The 7,421-nt window shown below is 37.1% G+C and overlaps 1 non-coding gene across 1 annotated transcript; it reads left to right on the top strand.

The window, feature by feature from the left end:
* Positions 1 to 4,303: 4,303 nt before the first annotated feature.
* Positions 4,304 to 4,412, top strand: LOC132651677 (U6 spliceosomal RNA). Its single transcript, XR_009589261.1, has one exon. It is a non-coding gene; the product is annotated as a U6 spliceosomal RNA (small nuclear RNA).
* Positions 4,413 to 7,421: the final 3,009 nt, after the last annotated feature.

Consider the following 7,421-nt stretch of genomic DNA (forward strand, 5'->3'; position numbering starts at 1 on the left):
TCAGGAACCCCCAAAGACCAGGAATAAACAGACTCTGCTGTAAACACATGAGGTTCTTTTTATTGTAAATTACAAGCTGCAGATTGGGCCAACACACACCCCCAAAATGGTGAGAGTTAAGCGCCCTGTGCTCAGGTTACATGATGGATTTAAAGATTCTGGTCCCTCCCAGCATGCCCAAGTCAGGGGTGATTTCTGTTTGGCAAACATCTATTGGTCAAAATAGTACATTTTTAAATTGACTGGTTATAGGAAGGTCCCCAGACCATTAATGATCTGGTGTTCCTCCCTAGGGGGATGGGCCAGCTTCCTAGCAATTGTATCTCTAGTGGGTGGGGAAAGAATGTATTAAGGTGGTTCTTCAGCTCAGGGAATTACTGGACTTCTCTACCCAGCTAGCCTTAGTCCAGGCCTTAAACTTTAATAATAACTGCTGAGTTTTAATCTTTTGATCTCTTAATCTCTACAATACTTTATAAACAAGAATGGATGTTGTATTTTGTCAAATGGATTTTCAGCATATAAGGAGATTATCATGTGTTATTTTTTTCTTTCATTTTTTTTAATATGGTGGTTCACATTGATGAATTTCTGTATATTGAACCACCCTGCATACCTGGGATGAAGCCTACTTGGTCATAGTGGAAGATATCTTTGATGTGTACTTGTATATTGTCAAAAACATAAAGTACCTTAATATGACCATAACAAAGCATGTCAAAGAATTTTATGAAAAAAAAATTCAAGTCTCTAAAGAAAGAATGAGAATAAGATATCAGAAGATGGAATGATCTTCCATGTTCATGACTTGGCAAGGTTTACATTGTAAAAATGGCCATCCTAAAAAAAGGAAACTACAGATTCAATGCAGGTCCCATCAAATTACTAACACAAATATTTACAGATTTTGCAGGAAAAATTCTCAACTTCATATGGAAAAACAAGAAACCCAGAATTTCTAAAACAACCCTTTTCAATAAAAGATGTTCTGGACATATCTCCATTCCTGATCTCATACTGTATTATAAAGAACAGTCATAAAAACTGCATGGTACTGGCACAGAAACAGAATGTCGGATCAATGGAACCATATAGAAGACCCAGAAATAAAACTACACACTTATGGACAATGGAGTTTTGACGAAAATTCCAAAACCATACCATGGAAAAAAGCTAGCATCTTCAACAAATGGTGCTGGTTTAACTGGATGCATTCATGTACAAAACTGCAATCTGGTGCTTTCTCAGACAACTAGGAACAGTGATTCCTCAAGATTCAGCTATCCACCTCTAGGCATATATCCAAAAGAGGCTTAAATACACAATAAGGGCAGTTGCACAACCATGTTTATAGCAGCTTTATTTGTAAAATCCAGAAACTGGAAAACACCCAGGTGATCTCTGCCCAGTTAAAAAATGATACAGAAATTGTAATCCACCTACAAAATAGAATATCATTCAGCTTTTTTTCAAAGACATGCCTTGGTCAGCGACCATTTTCACAGTAGGTAGTTCGCTGACTGAGGACATATCTTTGCATTTAACAAATAATAATGAAACCTGTGATAATGGGAAAGTCATGTGATTTTATTGATGACCAGTTGAAATATGTGACCCTTTTGCTGAAAGTCTTGGACACAGGAAATGACATGTCTGGATTGTGTGCTTTCAGCTTCCCAGATAGAAGCATGTAGGGCTGCTCAGCCTTTCTATCAAGCAGGCTGTCCCCTTGGCCCTTTCAATAAATGGCTCCTGAAATTCCTACTGCCTTTTACCTCTTGCATGACATTATTTTCCCTTTCTGCCAATCAGAACCTAAGAGAATCTTGAGGTTTCCATGGAGATGAGTAAACAAACTGATCCTTGGCACATTGTAATCTTCTTTTGAAACCCAACAACCCTTTATCTCATCCCTTTATACAGACCCACACCTTTACCCCTGTGACAATGTCAGGTAGGAAATGAAACTTTAATGTTTATTTATTTGGACAGCTTCCTTAGTAGAGAAGCTTCAAAGTGATGTGTGATTAAGGGCAATGTACCCAAAGAAAAGGTCATTTCCTTCCGTAATCCTGGATTTGAAATTTCCTAGGTAGTGACTTTGAACTGATGAGTTACTCGTATAATCACTAAATGTACCTTCACATTTTTATTGATATACAGGCTGGCAGGGCCTAGGGTTCCCTGGGATATTGAGGCTTTAAGAGCAGGGAAAAGAGAAGGAAACCAGACAATTCCTGGGACTGGTTTGGCTGAAACAGAGAATGATCAGGGTATGTCAAAAGAGAACTGAGGGGCAATAAACCATTTGATGGCTGATGCTGTTGCACACTAGTGTTGCCACGCTCTATGAACCAGGTTGCCTTTTGCTGACCTATCTGGATCAGCAGCTGTGTCCTACTCAGTGGTCAGGAAGAAACCATCTTGTTCCTGGGGTTTACAATCGAAACTGGGAATTCAGGATAGAGAAATATGTCCATGTCATATGCCTAGGATACAAGAACAGATGTTTCCTGCTATTTTTCTCTAGACAAAAAATCTCAAAATGTAGTTTTAATACCCGGACTGCTTATTCAGAGGACCCACCTAGGTCATAGGGTCAGTGGTAGCTGGGTAATCACTAGTTCCTGGCTAAGATTTTCTCTTACATAATGAGCTTTCAAAAGTGAATCTTACAAAGCCAAACTGCCTTCATTAGCAGAATTTTTCTCCATGTTAAAGATCATTGTAAAAGTTGTCAACATATGATTTTTATTGATTATGTGGAAATTTCATTTAAAAATACATTGCACTCATTTTCCATTGCTCCCAGGTTCAAATTCCTAGCATGTGTCACACTATTTTTTAATACACCAATTCAAGTGTGTGTTGTTCATATACTAATTGGAACATGATCAGAGTCTCAGTGCCATGTCCATTAAAGAAAATAGAATTCATCCTTGCTGCACCCTGATAACACTCCAAAAAAGAAGCCCTCAATCCTGAAGGTCTCTATACTATATCACCTTGACCACAGTTTCTCTTATGTATTTAGTCATTATGATTTGTTCACATTGTATCCCCTCTGCTGCCCTCTCCCTCTTCTCCTTCCCGTACCACACACCCTCCCTCTTCTACCCCTAGGCCCTTTCTCTACTTCTCTGATAGCTGAGGTTCTCCTCACCCTTTTAACTGAACTTAGCTTATCATGTCTCATCAAGGCTGGCTGCATATCTTCCTCTGTGCGTTGATTCTCAGGGCATTGATCTCCTGTCCTCAATTCCCTTTAATTATGACACTCTTCCTGCCTCCTCTCCTGCAGGCTTCTCAGAGCTCTGAGGCAAGGAAGAATTTTATGAGGAAATGCCATTTAGACCTGGGTGTTTAAGGTCTACCTGTCTCCATAATATCGGACTGTGTGTTTCTGTATGCATTTTAGTTACTTTACCCCAAATGATTATTCCTGGTTCCAAACATAGCTGAATAATACTCCATAACAGAAAAATTCCATGTTTTCCCCAAAGGAGAGTGTCAGTCCTATTCTTTAGAACATGGAATTTGCTGGAGAAAACAGAGAACCAGGTAGGAGCCTGCAACAGTGGGCCTCTGAAAGGCTCTGTGCTACAGACTATCAAAGCATATGCCAAGACTTATGGCCAACTGTTGGGAAGAGTGTATGGAATCTAATGAAAGAAGGGGGAAATAGTAAGATCTAGAGAGGACAGGAACTACACAAGAGAAGCAACAGAACCAAAAAATCTGAGCACAGGGTTCACTCCTGAGGCCCATACTCCAACTAAGTACCATGCATGGAAATAAAATAGAACCTCTGCACACATGTAGCCAATGGTAGTTTAGTGTCCTAGGGGGTTCCATAGTGATGAGAACATGGTGTGCTTTGAGGTTGATATGCCGAAGAAAGTTACCAGAGAGAATGGCATCTCTGTCACTAGGTATCTGTCACTTTATGTCTTTGTTTCTGTTGGTCTCTATCTCTTTAGCTCTCTGTGTCTATATCAGTCTCCCTCACTCTTCCTGCTTCTTGTGGTTCTTCATGAAAAGGTCTCAGTTTTCTTGAAAGACTACAACAAGATGACTGCTTGCTTATGAGACATCATGGATGATCTCTGTAAAAATATAAGCAATGTCCAAATTAAATGCTTTTTCTTCAATGATTTGCCCTAGGGAGCATTTTCTCAAAAAATGTTTAACTGAAGTAGGGACATATCTGTGCATTTAACAAATAATAATGGAATCTGTGAAAATGTGAAACTCAAGTCAATGACATGTGACTTAATTAATGACCACTTGAAATAAATATATGGTGCTCTCTTCAACAGTTCCAATTACATATGATAATTGGAACATTACCGAGAAGTTCATGGCCCCTGTGTAAGTATGATATGCAAATCTGTGAAGCATTCCATATATTTTGGAGAAATTAAAGAAAACACAAATAGAAGGAATTGTGAACTGAAAGAACATAGGAAAAAAGAAACAGGAAATATAGAGATAAGCATAACTAATAGACTACAAGAGATGGAAGAAAGAACCTCAGGTGTGGATGATACAATGAAAGTAATCATTGTATCTGTCAAAGAAACTGTTAAATCTAAAAAATTCCTGACACAGATCATTCAACAATTGCAAGACAACATAAAAAGACAAAACCTAAGAATAATAGGAATCGAGGAAAAAGAAGATTCCCTCTTCCAAGTGCCAGAAAATATTTTCAACAAAATCATTGAAAAAAATTTCCCCAACTTAAAGAGGCAAATAAGAATACAAGAGGTCTGTAGAACACCCAATAAATTAGTTCAGAAAAAAAAATTTCTGCAACATAATAACCAAAACAATAAAGATATAGAACAAAGAAAAAAATACTAAAAGCTGCAAGGGATAAAGCCCAAGTAACATATAATGACAAACTCATCAGAATCTTACCTGACTTCTCAACAGCATCTATGAAAGCCAGAAGGACCTGGACAAATATCATGCAGGCCCTAAAAGAACACAGATGTCATCCCAGGTTATTGTACCCAGCAAAATTATCAGTCCTCATTGATGGAGAAAACAAGATATTAAATGACAAAAACAAATTTCAACAATACCTACACACAAATTCAGCAATACAGAAGATGCTAGAAGGAAAAATATAACCCAAGAAAGCTAGAAACTTTCAAAAAAACACAGGAAATAATTTAACCTCACTACAGTAAAAGAAAAAGCAACCAAGCACATAAACTTGCTACCACAGCCAACATCAAACTCAAAAGATATAACATCCACTGGTCATTAATCTCTCTCAACATCAATAGACTCAATTCTCCAATAAAAACAAACAGACTGACAGAATGGATGCATAAACAAGACAAAGCAATCTGTTGCATAGAGAAACACACCTAAGTCACAAAGACAAATATTACCTGAGTGTAAAGGGCTGTAAGATGGCTTTCCAAGCAAATGGACCCAAGAAGTAAGCAGGAGTAGTCATTCTAATGACTGATAAAATAGACTTTTAACCAAAATTAATAAAAAGAGATGGGGAAGGACACTTATACTCATCAAGGGAAAACTCCACCAGGAGAATTCACAATCCTGAATATCTGTGCCCCAAATACAAGGGCACCCACATTTTTAAAAGAAACATGGATAAAATTTATCCACACATAGATCTCCACACATTAATAGTGGGAGATTTCAACAGCCCACTCTCAACAAAGGACAGGTCAACAAAACAGAAATTAAACAAAGAAACAATATCTCTAACAGAGGTCATGAATCAAATGGACCTAACAGACATTTACAGATCATTACACCAAAACACAAAATAATTTACTTTCTCAGCATTTCATGGAACCTTCTCCAAAATAGACCATATGGTTGGTCACAAAGTGAGCCACAACAGATACAAGAAGATTGAAATACTCCCTTGTATCTTATCTGATCACCATGGAATAAAACTGGAAATTAACAACAGAATATACTTTGAAACTGAACAACTTCCTACTAAATGACAACTGGGTAAAGAAAGAAGTAAAGAAGGAAATTAAAGTCTTCCTAGACTTCCATGAAAATGAAGACAACATACCCAATCTCATGGCACACAATGAAAGATGTGTAAAGAGGATAGTTCATAGCACTAACTGCCTTCAGGAAGAAATTTGAGACATATCATTCAAGCAACTTAATGGCTCACCTAAAAACCTTAGGGGGATAAAAAAAAAGAAGGAGACACACCAAAAATAGTAGACAGTAGTAAATGGCTGGAAATAATAAAACACAGGGCTGGAATCAATCAATTAGAAAGAAATAAAATAATTCAAAGAATCAATGAAACTAAGAGTTGATTCTTTGAGAAAATAAACAAGATAGACAAATACTTAGCCAAACTAACTAAAAGGCAGAGAGACACCATCCAAATCAACAAAATCAGAAATAAAAAGGGGGACATAACTGCAGACACTGAGGAAATCCAAATAATCATTAGGACTTACTTCAAAATCTGTATGCCACAAAATTTGAAAATCTAAGCTAAATGAACAACTTCCTTGATTGAATCCACTTACTATAACTGAATCAAGAACTGGTAAGTCAATTAAATAGTCCTATATTACCTAAGGAAATAGAAGCACTCATCAAAATCTTTAATCGAAAAAAAAAGCCCTGGACCAGAAGTTTTCAAAACTGAATTCTACTATACTTTCAAATAAGAGCTAACTCATCTTCTCTTCAAACTATTCCACAAAATAGAAACCCAAGGAATACTATCAAATTCATTCTATGAAGCCACAGTCACCTTGGTACTAAAACCTCACAAAGGCCGAAAATATCAAGAGAATTTCAGGCCACTCACCCTTATGAACATTGATGCAAAAATACTCAAGAAAATACTTGCAAACTTAGTACAAAACATATCAAAGCTATCATCCACTATGACCAAGTAGGTTTCATCACAGGTATGCAGGGGTGGTTCAATATACAGAAATCCATATTAACAAACTGAAAAAAAAAAAAAAAAAACTCATGATAATCTCCTTCATTGATGAAAAAGAATTGGACAAAAACAACATCCATTCATGTTTAAAGCATTGGAAATATCAGGATACAAGACACATATCTCAACATCGTAAGGGCAATACACAGCATGCCTACAACCAATATGAAATTAAATGGAAAGAAACTTAAAGCAATCCCACTGATATCAGGGACAAGGCCATACTGCCTGCTTTCTCTATATCTCCGCCAACATAGTTCTGCAAGGCCTTTCTAGAGCAATAAGACACTTGAAGGAGATCAAGGGGATAAAAATAGGACAGGAAGAAGTCAAAGTATCACTATTTGCAGATGATATGATAGTATACCTGAGTGACCCCCAAACTTTACCAGGGAGCTCATAGAGCTGATAAGCACCTTCAGTAAAGTTGCAGGATACAACATTA

The sequence above is a fragment of the Meriones unguiculatus genome, assembly GCF_030254825.1.
Source record: "Meriones unguiculatus strain TT.TT164.6M chromosome Y unlocalized genomic scaffold, Bangor_MerUng_6.1 ChrY_unordered_Scaffold_23, whole genome shotgun sequence".
NCBI classification, from domain to species: Eukaryota; Metazoa; Chordata; class Mammalia; order Rodentia; family Muridae; genus Meriones; species Meriones unguiculatus.